Source organism: Geotrypetes seraphini, chromosome 9, assembly GCF_902459505.1.
Source record: "Geotrypetes seraphini chromosome 9, aGeoSer1.1, whole genome shotgun sequence".
Lineage (NCBI taxonomy): Eukaryota > Metazoa > Chordata > Amphibia > Gymnophiona > Dermophiidae > Geotrypetes > Geotrypetes seraphini.
The window spans coordinates 73,695,971-73,712,667 of record NC_047092.1 but is presented as its reverse complement, the minus strand read 5'-3'; the positions used below and the strand labels follow the sequence as shown (position 1 = coordinate 73,712,667).

Here is a 16,697-nt window from a genome sequence, read left to right as displayed (position 1 = left end):
ATGTTTCATATATCAATTGTAAGAAATGCATTTATATAAATATTTGTTCTCTGTTGAAAAATCAGTAGCAAATTAAAAATATTTAAAATTTATATACTGAGTATACCATAGAACTGAAACAAAATATTCTTATATAAATTTCTGAATAGTTTACTATGAATTATTTATTCTGTAAGTACGAGAAAGCATATCCAAATATATTTAGGCACCTAATTCTGAACGCACCAACATACCACTCATTCAGAAAATTTCTAAAAACCCACTTATTTGACAAATTTATCTGATCCTTCTATTCCGCTCATCTCTTACCCCTTCTCATACACTCCTTCTTCCTACCCTACCACCCCATTCACTCAACTGTCTTCCACTCCTTCCCAAATCTAACTAATGTAACTTCGCTGTCCTTACAGCATCTCTTGTTGTATACTGTCTTGAATTGAAAAGGTATGACGGGATATAAATAAAGCTATTATTATTATTAATAATAAACAAAAACTCTTCTCTGAGTACCAAAATTTAGGGTCCTCTTTTTATTAGGTTCCTAAGTTTAGAGTTCTGAAGGAGTAGGATTAAGTCAGGAAAAATAAGCTATGGGGCTCATAATCAAAGCGAAAAGAGGTGTTTTTAGAGGAGGGGAAAGGGAAGTGGGCAGGAGGTGTGCCAACCTAGACTTAGTTGTACAACAAGTATAACCAAAAACTTAAGCAGGTTGCCCAGTCGGAACTTATATGTTTTGACTTAGACCAATTCAAAACAGGTATAAGTTCTGAATAGGGGCCGCTGAGCTGATCGTGGCTGCAGTGATCAGCTCAGCAGCCCCAGCAACCTGCCCATCTCCCTTGCAGGATCGCAATCCCTCCCCCCAAACTGCCGCAAACCGCAGCAGGAGAGATGCCCAATCTCTCCTGCCACGATTGTGATCCACCCTCACACACCTCGAACCCCGACAATATCAGCAGGAGGGAGCCCAACCTCTCCTGCCGAGGCGACCCCCACACAGCGCGACCTCCCCCCCCAGACAATACTGGCAGGAGAGCCTAACTGCTCCTGCCGGAAAGCGAACCCTCCCCTCCAGCCCACTGTGCCCCCCCAGAACCCCTGATCGCCCCCCCGAACCTCCTAACCCCGTGACTCCCGGACACCCACCCTTCCCCCCCAACACCCTCCTTCCCCGAACTTACGTTAAGTTGGATGGATGAATGGACAGGTCCCAAGTCCGTCCGCCTCGCCATCCTCTGAATGGCAGCCTAGGGCCTGATTGAGCTAGGCGCCTAAAGCCCCGCCCATAGGAGGGGTCTTAGGCACCTGGGCCAACCGGAATTGGCCCAGTTGCCTTAGGCCCTTCCTGTGGGCAGGACCTTAGGCACCTTAGGCAGGACCTTAGGCCAACACAGCCCATGTGCCTAAGACCCGCCCACAGGAAGGGCCTAAGGCAACTGGGCCAATTCCGGTTGGCACTGGCGCCTCCTATGGGCAGGGCCTTAGGCGCTTGGCCCAATCAGGCCCGCCATTCAGAGGATGGTAGGCCTGCCGAGTGGACAGGCTTGGGACCCGTTTGTCCGGCCAACTTAATGTAAGTTCAGAGGGGTGTCGGGAGGGTTCGGTTGCAAGGGGGTGCACCATGGGCAGGAGGGCTTGAGATCCCTCCTGCCCATATTTGAGAGCGGGTGGGGGTCACCTTCCGGCAGGAGGTGTTGGGCTCCCTCCTGCTGGTATTGTCAGGGTTCAGGGGTTGATTGCAATAGGAGAGACTGGGCATCTCTCCCACCGTAATCGTTGCGGGGGGAGGGATTCTGTAACTGGACAGACGCTGGTTACAGAATCCAGCTTTTAGGCGAAAGACTGGCCCCTCCTTCGCCTATAAGGTCTCGTTTTGGGCATTTGGAACTTGGGCAATTTTTTGGTTGATAATGTGTTCTAAGGTTAGATGTAGTGGTGGTGTGGGCGATTAAATTGCTGAACATAGAGGTAGGCCATTCTCAAGAAAACCCTCATTTTGGACCTTTTTTTTTTGAGAATGGACATTTTCCCTGCTGCTACTTTCAGCGTTTAGGGCCTTAGGCCAAAAGGGGACTTAGACTTTTTTTTTTTAAATTATGCCCTTCCACATGTTCAGTGCCAATTTCAACTTCTAGGCACCTAACTTTAGAGAAATAAACAGTAGCTACAAGGTGCCTATACTCTGTATATAACTGACTTAGGTATCCTGCTTTATTAGGTTTTTTTTTACATTGGAATATATATGCAGATGTGATGGACATATCTATATATATCTATAGATAGATGGATCATCTACAATTCTGTGTTAAAACTTAAGCAATTCTGGTGAAACTATTTCAGTGAATAGAAGCTGATAAAACCTTTACATGGTATAAAGAGAGTGAAGTTACCAACCTGTAGTAAGGGTTCTTCAAGGTTAACAGGATGAATATCCACACCGATGGGCTACATCACCAATGAACTCCTGATTGGGAATCATTCTCCAGTACCTTCTTGAAGCCTTTGAGGATGGCATGTCACACATACCTGCACCTTCCTGCTTGCTGCCATTGCACAGGTTCAAGATAATCTAATACTATAGCTGACAGAGTACAACTCCAACAGTGTAGATATATATAAGGTCTTGACAAATCCCAGGTGCCAGATCACCATGATGCTTAGAAATTGCATCCTGACACCTGAGATGTCAGGCTATGTGGGGGGTTCTGTGAGAGAGACTGTGTGAAGGTTGGGGTGGGGGAGTATGAGAAAGACGTGGGGCCCATATCATGAATTGTGAAACAAAGGCCTGTTTGCTTCATCTATCAAATGGGTAATGTCACACCACAAACAACATGCTTCCAGAAGGGAAACGTCTGGCTTTTAGATGTAATGTGCAGTAGCACCTTAAGGAACTGATTTATTAAACTTTCATTCACAGATTGGGAAAAGAGCCTTGATAAATCATTTTCTAAAGAAACTGCTGCTGATCACAGAGGGAATTCTGCCTTCAGACCCCCTCCCCAAGCATACACACTCAAATTTCTGTGTGAACAACATTAGGTATTGGGTGGAGAGGAAGCAAAAGAGGTTTCAGCCACCGGCTCCTAAGTTTGGGGCTGGCACCTAGATTCAGTGTAAATTTATACACAAACACACCCCTCTACAGTCAGCAAAGCTTGGGTGTAAGTATAGGAGATGCAATCTGCTAGCCAATTTGACAATGTGAATTTATCGATGGCTACTTCGATTCTGTTATAGTCAAAAGAAACAAAAAGCTGGGTGGACTGTCTATGAGCTTTGATCTTCTCCAGATAGAAGGCCAAGAATCTACTGTAGGCCAGAGTGTGCAGTATGATTTCACCTTGATGGGCACATTGCCTTGAAAAAAAATGTTGTCAGACCACTAACAGGTTACGGTGGAATTCTGACATTACCTTAGGATGGAACTTAGGATGAAACATAGAAACATAGAGTATGATGGCAGAAAAGGGCCGACGGCCCAACAAGTCTGTCCATTCAAGAACACTCCCTCCCTCAAGAATCCATCTATTAAGCATTCCTCTTGAGAGACCCCCACCTATCTGTCCCATCGTCCCTTGAAATCGAGCGTGTCACTGGCATCGACTACCTGACGTGGAAGACCATTCCATCGATCAATTATCCTTTCGGTGAAGAAGTATTTCCTGGTGTCCCCATGAAATCTTCCCCCTCTGAGCTGTAGCGGATGCCCTTTTGTCGCCATGGGACCGGTAAGAAAAAAGATTTCTTCCTCCATCTCAATGCAGCCAGTGATGTATTTGAATGTTTCCATCATGTCCCCCCTTTCTCTGCGCTCTTCGAGAGAATATAAACGTAGCCTGCTCAGACGTTCTTCATATGGGAGATCTTTAAGTCCTGAGACCATCCTAGTGGCCATTCGCTGAATCGACTCCATTCTCTTCACGTCCTTTAGATAATGTGGCCTCCAAGACTACACAGAACTACTCTGTTGCGATGAAATTTCGTGTAAGGTAGATCAGTACCAAAAACTGGAGCTTACTCACTCTGTGGGCTGAAGTGACTGCCACCAAAAACAGAAGCTTCCAGGTCCGATACTTCAGAGGATAAGTGTCAAGTGGCTTGGAGGAAGCTTTCATCAGCTGGGTTAGAACAAGATGAGATGACATAACAAAAACTCACTTTTATACCGCAATATCGTTAAGTTCTATGTTATTTAGAAAATAAAAAAGTGGATACAATAGATGGAATATCAAGTTTATTAAAAAAAAATTTTTAACCGCTTAATCAAGTTTCTAAGCAGTGTACAATATAAAATTTACATAAAAACAGATTAAAAATCAGGGATACTAGACAAAACCAAAGTGGCTTAGTAAAACACATATGGACTTACTTTAAACCAGGGGTGCCCAATAGGTCAATCGCGATCGACTGGTAGTTCGCCAAGGCAAAGTGAGTCGATCACCCAGGACTCACTTTGCCTTGGCGATCTATCGGGCCGATCAGTCTTCCTCTCCTCGACGTCAATTCTGCTGTCGGAGAGGAAGTTCGGGCCAGCCAATGACGTCGGGGAGAGGAATGCTGGTCGGCCCGAAGCAGGGAGAGCATGGGGCGGCAGCGGTAGTTTTGGGACCTGTTATCCAATGGTGGCGTTTTGGGTCCTGTTCCCCGATGGCAGCGGCAGTGGCAGTGGCTTGGGGAAGGGCAGGGAGAAAGAAAGAAAGGGGGCAGGCAGGGAGACAGAAGGAAAGAAGAGAAACAAAAACAGAAAGGGGGCATGAAGAGAGAAAGAAAGAAAGGTCAGGGAGAGAGGAAGTAAAAGTTGGGGGAGGGAATGAGGTGTGGAGGAGAGGAAGCATACAGGCTGAAATAAAGATTGGATGCAAAGTCAGAAGAAGAAAGTGCAACCAGAGACTCGTGAAATCACCAGACAAGGTAGGAAAAATGATTTTATTTTAAATTTAGTGATCAAAATGTGTCTGAATTTATATCTGCTGTCTATATTTTACAATATGGTCCCCTTTTACTAAACCGCAATAGTGGTTTTTAGCGCAGGGAGCCTATGAGCCAACGCTCATAGCCAATGCTGGGCATTCAGCGCAGCTCCCTGTGCTAAAAACTGCTATTGTGGTTTAGTAAAAAGGGAGGGGGGTGGGTATTTGTCTATTTTTGTATGGTTGTTACTGAGGTGACAGTGCATAGAGTCATCTGCTTTGACCTCTTTGAAAAAACCCCGGAATAGGAATGATAATTAACAATTATATGCGTACAGTGTGCGTTGTGTTTTTTTTAAATTTTATTGTTGGTAGATCATTTTGACTTGGTCATTTTAAAAGTAGCTTGCGAGTCAAAAAAGTGTGGGCACCCCTGCTTTAAACAATAGGAAAAAAAAGGAATAACTACAATTGTGAAAGAAAAAGCAAAACAAAAAAGGGAAAAACAATAGGTTAGGGTAAAAAGTGATAAAATTTGTTTGTTTTTGTCCTTAAGAGGACAGTTATTGTCCAAAGGCATCCTGGAACAAAAATGTTTTTAATTTTGATTTGAATTGTTTTATTTCGGATTCACTGCGCAAATGATTGGGCAGTGAATTCCAGAGAGTAGGGGCAGTGACAGCAAAGTTATTGGAATGCAATGTGTTGATTAATTTTAAAGAAGGTATGACGAGAAGATTTTGTGACATTGAACGAAGCGATATTAAAGAATTACTAGTATTTTAGCCCGTTACATTAACGGGTGCTAGAATATATGTCTGTCTGTCTTTATTTCTGTCTCTCTCTTTCCCTCCCGCTGTCTTTCCTTCTGTCTGTCTCTCTCCCCGGCCCCCTTTGTCTGTCTGTCTTTCTGTGTCTCTCCCTGCCCCTGTGTCTTTCTTCTTTTCTTTCTGTCCTTTTGATAATGTGGCCTCCAAAACTGAACACACTCCAGGTGAGGTCTCACCATTGATCTGTACAACGGCAGTATAACTTCAGGCTTTCGACTGATAAAGTTCCTTCTGATGCAGCCCAGCATTTGTCTAGCTTATGCTGTAGCTTTCTCCACCTGATTCGCAACACTGAGATGAACCTTTTACTGGTTTGGCAGTATACAAGAAATAAATTATTATTATGACTGGGGCTGAGGTGGATCAATGTTGAACTCGCAAATAGACTCACTAATAATGTCCACTAGTGCCAAAGACTTGAACAGCTGCCTTATCTAGGGATCCTCTCCCTGGTCCGTGGCCAGGACCTCATCCTGATTCTCTACATAAGATATCAAATCTCCCTTCAGGGAGGCCTCACTTTGTGACAGTAAGGGAATCAAAACTGAACTTTCCTCCCCTGAATCTCTGTCTGACTAGCAATCTGAGTCAGAAAGGAGCTCCACTCTCATGGAAGAAGCACTCTGAAGATCCCGAGGTGTGTGAAGGTCGCTCATCAGCAGACCGGAAATACCGTGAACATATGCCTGCCAGAGCAGATTAATAAAATTGGGGGTAAAAGCCTTAGAGAGTAACTTCCGATCCCCTTTAGAAGAGAGGAGACACCTCTTCTTAGACTGCAGAGTATCTGCATCAATTTGGTGTTCCATGCTGCTGTTCTGGGGCTCTTGGGGGACTTTTCGCTCCACAAACAAGCTCAATAACCATGTGTCGCACCCCAGAAGCCACATAGGAGCTAAACATGAAGTTCCCATCTCCCCTCTTCACTTAGTAAGGCACAAGGGCACTCTTCAGCCACCCATCCTTCACAAATAAGGCATGATATGGGGTATTAAAGAGTCAGATGACTCCATCTCTGGCACTCTGGAATCAAAACGAGGTGTTTTACAGAAGTTTGAGAACTTAAAAAAAATTAAAAAATTAAAAAATCAGGAAAATCCAAGATGGCCACCCCAAGTAAATTTTAGCATTAACAGCTTAAAATCACTTCAGGGCTGACCAAAAACTTTAAAAAATAGAATTTTAGGGGACGGGGATCAAGGCCCTAACTGTTAAAAACAGCTTTTGAAGACCTCCCCCCATACTACGATTTTTACCACAGGCTGTCACAGCCTCACAGTCCATGTACTGGGGAAATGATGCTGCTATTGCCTGCTTCTCTCAGATGTAGCTGTTCTAGAAGATGCCCTCTGGTTCCAGTCACACAGCCACTTCGCTGGGATCTTTGAGCTGCCAGTCGGATCTCCATGGACTGATCCTCAACCTCCCCCAGACTTCACGAAAACAAGGGGTATGTGTGTGTGTGTGAAATGCAGCCCACACCATAAGCACCCCAAAGGAACGCTATTAGTGCCTAAGCAGCCTGCGCTCCAGCCCCTGACCAAGATAAAGGGGTGAACAAACAGGGAAACAGACCTTGAGCTCCATAAATCTTCAGCAGGCAGGCAAGCTGAAACAGGTCCCCAAAGGATACACCTGTCAGCTGCAGACTCAAAAATCTGTTCCTCTCCATGCAGGCAGAGTGGACTCTTAAGAAAAGGGATCTCCGACTTCACAAAAAAAGTCACAAAATTAATGCAAAATAAAAAAAGAAATAAACCAAGCAGATCAGAAGACATCTTCATGCTCAACTGTAGAAAGAGAAACTGAAGGGGACAGTAGAGACTGGGGTGGAAGAGGAGGTGTTCAAAAGCTGCGATTGACATCTTTCTACAGTATACTTGAGAGAATGGATTCAGTACCCTATGGTTCAGCATACCATCCCTATTGCATTAGAAATGAGGATTATGGTTGGGCACCAGGTACACTTCTTAAAACCACTGAGAGTCCTAAAGAGCATGGGATGGTCAAAGTCCAAGGAGGTCTAGTGAGCTGTGAAAAACAAAGAAAACTTAAAAAGTGCCAAAACCTGACTAGGACTTTACAAGGAAAGCAGGCACGGGATAATCGTGATAACATGCACAAAATAATAAAATCTAAATTTTAAGGCAAAGCCCATCAATGAAGAGTGAAAAACGTGAGCTGGGGGCAGACACAAAAACATAACCTCTGCTCTGGGAAAAAGAAGAAACTAACTTAGTCCTTGCACAAGGGTGGCAGAGTAAAAGTGCACTCTTGTGCAATGTGCCTCCCTCAAAAACTTTGAAAGTTGCTAGAAAGTGGTTCCCATGCAGGACTGTCCGATGACATCACCCATCAGTGTAGACTTTTCATCCTGCTTGCTCTTGAAGGAAAAAAGCCAATATATTTCTGCAATTGTTAATGCATAATGATTATTTGCAGGTTTTTACAGATTCAAAATATGTTAAAGGTATAAAAAACTTTAAGTCTTTCAATTGGTACTCTGCGATATCTCTTTTAGCAAAAATAGCAGCTTCCAAATGTTTTCCACTTTTTTTGAACAGCTCAGAAATATTTTCAGTCTTTTTTGAAATCTCCTTGCATGCAATAATCATCAAGTCTGGGAACAGTAAAGGTCATTCCAAAATCTATCTTTCTTTCCTGTAAGTATACTTCAAGGTGGCTTTAACATATGCTTTTGCATTGTTGCTGTACTGATGGATCCAACCTTTTTCAGTTTCAATTTCTCTACTGATTTCGAGACATTAGCTTCCAATTATGTTACCACCCATACAATATTTTTGTGACCATGGTTACCACACAACCTTTAAATATAACAGATCCACCTTTGTGCTTAATGACTGGTCAAGTAATTCTTCAAATATATTTTGTGTGGTTGTGACCAAATAGCTCAATTTTCATTTTATCAGTCCAAATCACTTTGTTCCAAAATGCTGTCCTAAAAATTGGCACTTTTCTTACTTTTTAATTTTTTGAACCGCTTTGATGTTAAAGTGAATGATGGTCTATAAATTCCAATTAACAAACAAATGGAAGATTAGGTTGCTACCTTTGTTAATTTTCTTTGTTTGTCTCCTCCGGAATCAATATGAAAGGTGTTTTATCTCAACCTGTGAAGCGGGTCTTGCAGAAAACCACACACTTTTTTTTCTCTGCTCCTCCCACTTTGCTGAGGAATACAGAACTCCCTGCAGTTATGTCCAAAAGCAACCAAACAGCACTAGAATAAAGCATAGATACAAAGGGGGCCTTTTGTCTCCCTGCCCCCTCGTTCTTCCCTTCCCCTTTTACTATACAAAATATTGTAGTTCTTTCCTTTTGTTCCTTTTTAGTCCATAACTTGTGTTTATCTATATTGCATTTATTTGTCTTTTAAAAATTTTTATGTACCCCCCCTATTGTTTTAATTATGTTTACCGCCTTGAAATCTGATTTGGCGCGATATCAAATTTTTAATAAACTTAAAACCGCCCCGTCACACAACAACATTCTGATCTTATCTACAATATATAAGACAACAACTAATAAACAGGCAACATGAAAAACAGACAAGAACATTGCAAGAACACAGAATCAATCTGCTGCATGTAACAAGCACTAGCTGGAACAAAGTTAACAGGAAAGATATGTACTCACATATATAGAATGACTCCGCACAGAGTCTGTTTCCTGGTTGGAAGATACTCAGGCTTGAAAGGAGAAACCTCTGAGGCAGAAAAATTCCAGGCAATATAGAAAAAAAACCCTCCAGAGTAGACAGAGGGCAGGCTGTATTGATTCTGTTGGGGGACTAACAAAAGGAAGATTACCAAAAGTTAGAACCTAATCTTCCATTCTGTTACATCCCCTCTGGAATCATTATGAAAGGTTAAGTACCAAAGGCATGGAAATGTCTATGGTGGGACAGAAGAGCCTGCCTGCAATACTGAGGCCACAAAAGCGGATTCAGACCAAGCAGCCACATCCACTCTGTAAAACCGTGTAACGGTATGAAGAGATGACCAAGAAGTCACTCAACAAAGTCCAGTCGGAAGAATCTCTGGAGACTGTCTATAAAGCAGCAACACCTCTTGTTGAGTGAGCTGTGAAAGAAACCGTCAGTTGCTTGCCACAGGCGACGTAAGTCGATGAAATGGCCTACCTAGTCTGGACTGGCTAGTCAGGACAAACAAATGGGCAGAAAGACAGCAAGCATTGATCCTCTCCAGTAGAGAAGGAAGAATCCTCGCACACGCAGTCTTTTCAGAATCTGAGTCTTCCACTCTGACCCTGTGGGACAAAAAACAGACAGACGAACTTCCCAGTTGACAAGAAAATTTGAAACCACCTTCAGAAGAAAGGCGGAAACTGTGGGGAGTAAAAACCCCGTCTCCATGAACCGGAGAAAGGACTCTGCGCGAGAGAGAGCCTACAACTCTGAAAAGCCCCTTGCTGAAAAAACGCCACAAGGAAAACTGTCTTGACCTTAAGGTCTAGATGGAATGCATTCTAGAGTAGCTAAGCCCTTCCAGTACAACACAAAGACTCCATGTAGGGAAAAGATGTCACAGGGATGGTTGCAAGCGAAGGGCCTCCCTCCCCCCCCCATGTAGTCACATCTGGATGAGACGTAAGTAAACTGGAACCACAGTGCGTTGCAAAACAGGAAAGGCCAGCCAACTAAGCCTTGAAGGAGGCCACCACCAGGCTTTTTCTAGACCGACTTGGAGGAAAAGGAGAACCACAGGAATGGGAGCACACCCAAAGCGCTGGGGGTTCTACATAGGATCCAGACCCCCATCTGAGCAGGTCACAAGGAAGAAGGAGCTTGAGCTTCTTGCCCAACTGAAGGCGAACCAGATCAGCATACCACAGATGGCGAGACCAGGCTGAGCCATTAGGATCACACCACCCAGATGAGTCGCAATCCTGCAGATGACTCAGCCCACTAAGAGCCAAGAAAGAAAAACATAAAGAAGTTCCTGATTTTGCCGAGGCTGAACCAATGCATCCAACATGAGTCGCAATCCTGCAGATGACTCAGCCCACTAAGAGCCAAGAAAGAAAAACATAAAGAAGTTCCTGATTTTGCCGAGGCTGAGCCAATGCATCCAACACAAGCTTCCTGGCACAGTTTTGCAACCAAAGAAACCAGCAAGTCTATCGCCGGCCTATCCCACTGCCTCACAATGAGACAAAACGTTTTCTGCAAGAGAGACCACTCTTCTGAGTCCAGGACTTGGCGACTTAGAAAGTCTGCTTGCCCATTATCCATTCTGGTCACATACATTGCGGAGAGGGCCTGAAGGTGCCGCTTCACCCACTGGAAGAGCATCTGAGCTCACAACTCAAATGGACACTTCTTTTGCCTTCCTGTTGATTCACATACGCAACTGCCATAGAATTGTGGGAAAACACCCTTTTTTTTTTTTGAGATGCTCAATGCCAACCGTATGGCCTGAAGCTCTAGACGTTTGATTGACCAACTCTTTTGATAACGAGTCCACTGGCCCTGGATGGAGTGATCTCCACAATGAGCTGAGCCACCCCCCTCTCACTACTTAAGATGGAAAGACTTGCGTTGGTCATGAGAGTAAATCCACTCTTTGACAAGAAGAGGCATGCCCTTCACTACAGCTTCTCTCTGATCCACCAGCGCAGGCTGCTCTGTGCTGGCTCCATCCAGGGATGGGGCATCTGAAGGGGATGACATTGAGGGAACCACTGAGACAGGAGGGACTCTTGTAGAGGCCAAATGTACACCCAGGCCCAAGGCACAACTTCTAGGAAGGCTGCCATGGACCCCAGGATATGAAGGCAATGCCAAGCAGTGGGGTTTGGGAACGCTAAAAGATCTGTGATCTGTTTCTGGTGCTTCTGCTTGTGTGGCTTGGGAAGTAAAACACGTCCTTGGAGCATGTCGAACCAAACTCCCAGATATTCCAGTGTCTGAGAAGGCGCTAGCTGGCTCTTCTTGAAATTGACAATCCAACCCAAGTGCTGCAGAAGAGGTACCACAGTTTCCACTGGCTCACACTCCAGTCTGGACAGAGCTCTGATCAACCAATTGTCCAGATTCACCACCACAACCACAAGGTGTGGGGGGCCCATTGCCAGCCCAAAGGGGAGGGCTGAAAAAGCACAGTTACTTACCGTAACAGGTGTTATCCAGGGACAGCAGGCAGATATTCTTAACGTATGGGTGACGTCACCGACGGAGCCCCGGTACGGACACTTTTTACTAGAAAGTTCTAGTTGGCCGCACAGCGCATGCGCGAGTGCCTTCCCGCCTGACGGAGGAGTGCGTGGTCCCCAGTTAAGATAAGCCAGCTAAGAAGCCAACCCGGGGAGGTGGGTGGGACGTAAGAATATCTGCCTGCTGTCCCTGGATAACACCTGTTACGGTAAGTAACTGTGCTTTATCCCAGGACAAGCAGGCAGCATATTCTTAACGTATGGGTGACCTCAAAGCTAACAGAGAGGGAGGAGGGATGGTTGGCCATTAGGAAAATAAATGGTGTAACACCAATTGGCCGAAGTGCCCATCCCGTCTGGAGAAGGTATCCAGACAGTAGTGAGTAGTGAACGTGTGAACTGAGGACCAAGTGGCAGCCTTGCAGATTTCCTCAATGGGCGTGGAACGGAGGAAAGCCACAGAAGCAGCCATAGCTCTGACTCTGTGGGCCGTGACAGCACCTTCCAGTGAGAGACCGGCCCGAGCATAACAGAACGCAATGCAGGCAGCAAGCCAGTTGGAAAGCGTCCGCTTAGAGACAGGACGACCTAGGCGGTTAGAGTCGAAGGACAAAAAGAGCTGAGGAGACAAGCGGTGAGCCCTGGTACGGTCAAGGTAGTAAGCAAGGGCACGCTTACAGTCTAGCGTGTGCAATGCCTGTTCCTCAGGGTGAGAATGGGGTTTAGGGAAAAAGACAGGCAACACAATGGACTGGTTGAGTTGAAAGTCCGAGACCACCTTGGGGAGGAATTTCGGATGGGTACGCAGAATCACCTTGTCATGGTGAAAAACAGTGAAAGGTGGGTCGGCAACCAGTGCATGCAGCTCACTAACCCTCCTGGCAGAGGTGATGGCAATGAGGAAAAGCACCTTCCATGTCAGAAATTTGAGTGAAGTAGTGGCAAGAGGCTCAAACGGAGGTTTCATGAGGGCTGACAAAACCACATTCAGGTCCCAGACGACTGGAGGAGGCTTCAGAGGTGGTTTGACATTGAAGAGGCCCCGCATGAACCGGGAAACCAGGGGGTGAGCCGTGAGAGGTTTTCCGAGGATAGGCTCATGAAACGCAGTGATGGCACTGAGGTGGACTCTGATTGAGGTAGATTTGAGGCCAGCGTCGGATAGAGAGAGCAAATAGTCCAGTACAGTTTCCACCGCCAATGAGGAGGGATCGTGGTGATGTAGTAGACACCAAGAGGAGAACCGGGACCACTTCTGATGGTAACATTGGAGGGTGGCCGGTTTCCTGGAGGCATCCAAAATACGACGGACAGGCTGAGACAGATTCTCTGGAGAGGTCAGCCCGAGAGAAACCAAGCTGTCAGGTGGAGCGAAGACAGATTGGGATGTAGTAGAGACTGATGCTGCTGCGTAAGTAGAGTATGAAACACAGGAAGAGGAATGGGCTCCCTGGAGCTGAGCTAGAGCAGGAGGGAGAACCAGTGTTGGCGAGGCCACCGAGGAGCGATGAGAATCATGGTGGCTCTGTCCCTGCGGAGCTTGAATAGCGTACGCAACATCAGAGGCAGTGGAGGAAAGGCATAGAGGAACCGATCCGTCCAGTCGAGCAGGAATGCATCCGGGGTCAGACGATGAGGAGAGAAGAGTCTGGAACAGAACTGAGACAGCTGATGGTTGTGAGGAGCTGCAAAGAGGGCCACCTGAGGAGTGCCCAAGAGAGCAAAGATGGAGTGGAGTGTGGGAGGATCCAGGGTCCACTCGTGAGGTTGAAGGATGCGGCTGAGATTGTCGGACAGGGAGTTCTGTTCGCCCTGGATATAGACAGCCTTGAGGAAGAGACTGTGGGCCGTGGCCCAGGTCCAAATGCGGATGGCCTCCTGACAGAGGAGGGGAGATCCGGTGCCGCCTTGCTTGTTTATGTAGTACATGGCGACTTGGTTGTCTGTGCACAGGAGAAGAACCTGAGGGTAGAGAAGGTGCTGGAAGGCCTTGAGAGTATAGAACATGGCCCTGAGTTCCAGGAAATTGATGTGATGTTGACGCTCCTGAGGGGTCTAGAGTCCCTGGGTGCGAAGATCTCCCAGGTGAGCGCCCCATGCTTAGGGGGAGGCATCTGTGGTAATTATCATGGAGTGAGGGGGTAGATGAAAGAGTAGACCCCTGGAAAGATTGGAGGAGTTCAACCACCATTGAAGAGATTGCTGAAGAGACGATGTTACAGAGATGGGATGAGAAAGAGGATCCGTGGTCTGTGACCATTGGTTGGCTAGAGTCCACTGAGGTGTCCTGAGGTGGAGTCGCGCCAGAGGAAGTACATGGACCGTCGAGGCCATGTGGCCCAGGAGGATCATCATCTGCCGAGCTGGAATGGAGTGATGAAGGAGCACCTGACGGCAGAGGTGGAGCAGGGTTCGATGGCGGTCGGAGGGGAGAAATGCTCTCATTAGAGTGGTGTCGAGAACTGCTCCAATGAACTGAAGTCGCTGTGTGAGAAGCAGATGCGACTTGGGGTAGTTGATCTCGAACCCCAGGAGATGGAGGAACGAGATGGTGTGTTGAGTGGCTTGTAGCACAAGCGGAGATGTAGGTGCTTTCACCAGCCAATCGTCCAAGTAGGGGAACACCTGAAGGTCGTGAGACCTGAGGAAGGCCGCTACCACAATAAGGCACTTGGTGAACACCCTGGGTGATGATGCGAGGCCAAAGGGTAGCACTTTGTACTGATAGTGACGGTGCCGGATCTGAAACTGTAGATAGCGACGTGAAGTCGGATTGATTGGGATGTGAGTGTAGGTCTCCTTGAGGTCTAGGGAGCATAGCTAGTCGTGGCCAGAGAGAGAAGCGGGTAAAGCGTGGCCAGGGAGAGCATTCTGAACTTCTCTTTGACCAGACACTTGTTGAGGTCCCGGAGATCGAGGATGGGACGAAGGTCTCCTGTTTTTTTGGGAACCAGGAAGTAGCGGGAGTAGATTCCCTGACCCCTTTGGTCCGGAGGCACCTCTTCGATGGCATTGAGAAGAAGGAGGGATTGGACCTCCCTCAGGAGGAGGGGGGTTTGGGAGGAGTGAGAAGCAGACTCTACGGGAGGATGGTCTGGTGGAAGAGTCTGGAAGTTGAGAGAGTAGCCATGGCGAATGATGTTGAGGACCCACTGGTCCGAAGTGATGACCTCCCAACGGCTGAGGAAAAGTTGAAGGCGTCCTCCGATAGGTTGAGGGAGAGGTAGCGACGGGGGGAGACTGGCTATGCTCTGGAGAAAGGAGTCAAAAGGGTTGAGATGGTTTTGATGAAGGAAGAGGCTTGGCAGGCTGAGTCTGCGGACGAGCCTGAGGCTGATGCTGGTGGCGAGGACGGCGAGACTGTTGTTGAGGCGGGTTGAGAGGTGTGGCCGAGAACCTGCGTTGGTAAGAAGACTGTTGTCTGTAGGGGCGAGCCGGCGGAGTCTTCTTTTTAGGTTTGATCAGAGTGTCCCACCTGGTCTCATGTGCTGAAAGCTTCTGGGTTGTCGAGTCCAGGGACTCTCCGAAGAGTTCATCACCCAGACAAGGTGCGTTAGCCAGGCGGTCCTGGTGGTTAATGTCTAGGTCAGAGACTCTCAGCCATGCCAAATGGCACATAGCCACCCCCATGGCAGATCGCGAGAGGTCAGCTCAAACGAGTCGTAGATGGAGCGAACCATGAACTTCCTGGGAGGAGGCTGGAAATTTGTTGCTGGAAAAGAGGGACCTTACGTTCAGGAAGATATTTTTGTAAGAAGGAGAGCTGTTGCACCAGATGCTTCATGTAGAAGGAGAAGTGGAAGGTGTAATTGTTTGCTCTATTGGCTAGCATGGCATTTTGGAAAAGGCGCTTACCAAATTTATCCATAGTTTTTCCCTCTCTGCCAGGAGGGGTGGAGGCATATACACTGGAACCCTGAGATTTTTTTAAAGTAGATTCCACCAGGAGGGATTCGTGGGGCAATTGAGGTTTGTCAAACCCTGGGATTGGAATAACCCGGTACAAGCTATCCAATTTGCGAGGGGCCCTGGGAACAGTGAGGGGAGTCTCCCAGTTTTTATAGAAAGTTTCCCGTAAAATGTCGTGGATGGGCAACTTTAAAAATTCCTTGGGAGGTTGCTCAAAGTCTAGGGCATCGAGAAAAGCCTGAGACTTTTTAGAGTCGGACTCTAAGGGGATGGAAAGAGCTGCTGACATCTCCCTAAGGAATTTAGAGAAAGAGGATTGCTCTGGTTTTGAGACGGTGTCGGTCATGGAGAGTTCTTCGTCAGTTGACGAAGCGTCCTCTTCGGTACCGTGTGGGGAGTCTTCCCACAAGTCTGTGTCTCTAACGTCGGGGTGTGCACGTTTGGACATTGGTGTAGAGGGCTCGGCATGGCGGGTCTTTGAGAGAGATTTGCCTGAGCGCACCGAGGCGGTATCGGGCGAGGAAGACCGATGTCGTTCCCGGGACCGGGCAGGATCGGCAGCAGCACGGGTATGCGCTGTAGGAGTTTCAGCCAAGAGCACCGGCATGGAGGTATTAATCGGTACCGAGGGGGTCGACACCGATGGGACAGTGCGAGGCTCGGACCGGTCCTGTACCGGAAGGTGCGGCGCCAGCAACGCCGGCAGCAGTTGTTGCTGCAGGTGCTCCTGTAACTGTGTTTGGAGTATGGCCGCGATGCGGTCATCCAGGGGAGGCACCGGTACCGCTTTTTTCTTCTTCGGTACCAAAGGTGCCGCTCTACGCTCCGGCGATGAGGAGGCCGATGATGA

The 16,697-nt window shown here is 47.1% G+C and overlaps 1 protein-coding gene across 11 annotated transcripts in view; it reads right to left on the bottom strand.

Moving 5' to 3' along the window:
- Window positions 1-16,697, bottom strand: part of USP15 (ubiquitin specific peptidase 15) — a 323,996-nt gene that overhangs the window by 222,880 nt on the left and 84,419 nt on the right. The gene's annotated exons all lie outside the window — the stretch shown is intronic.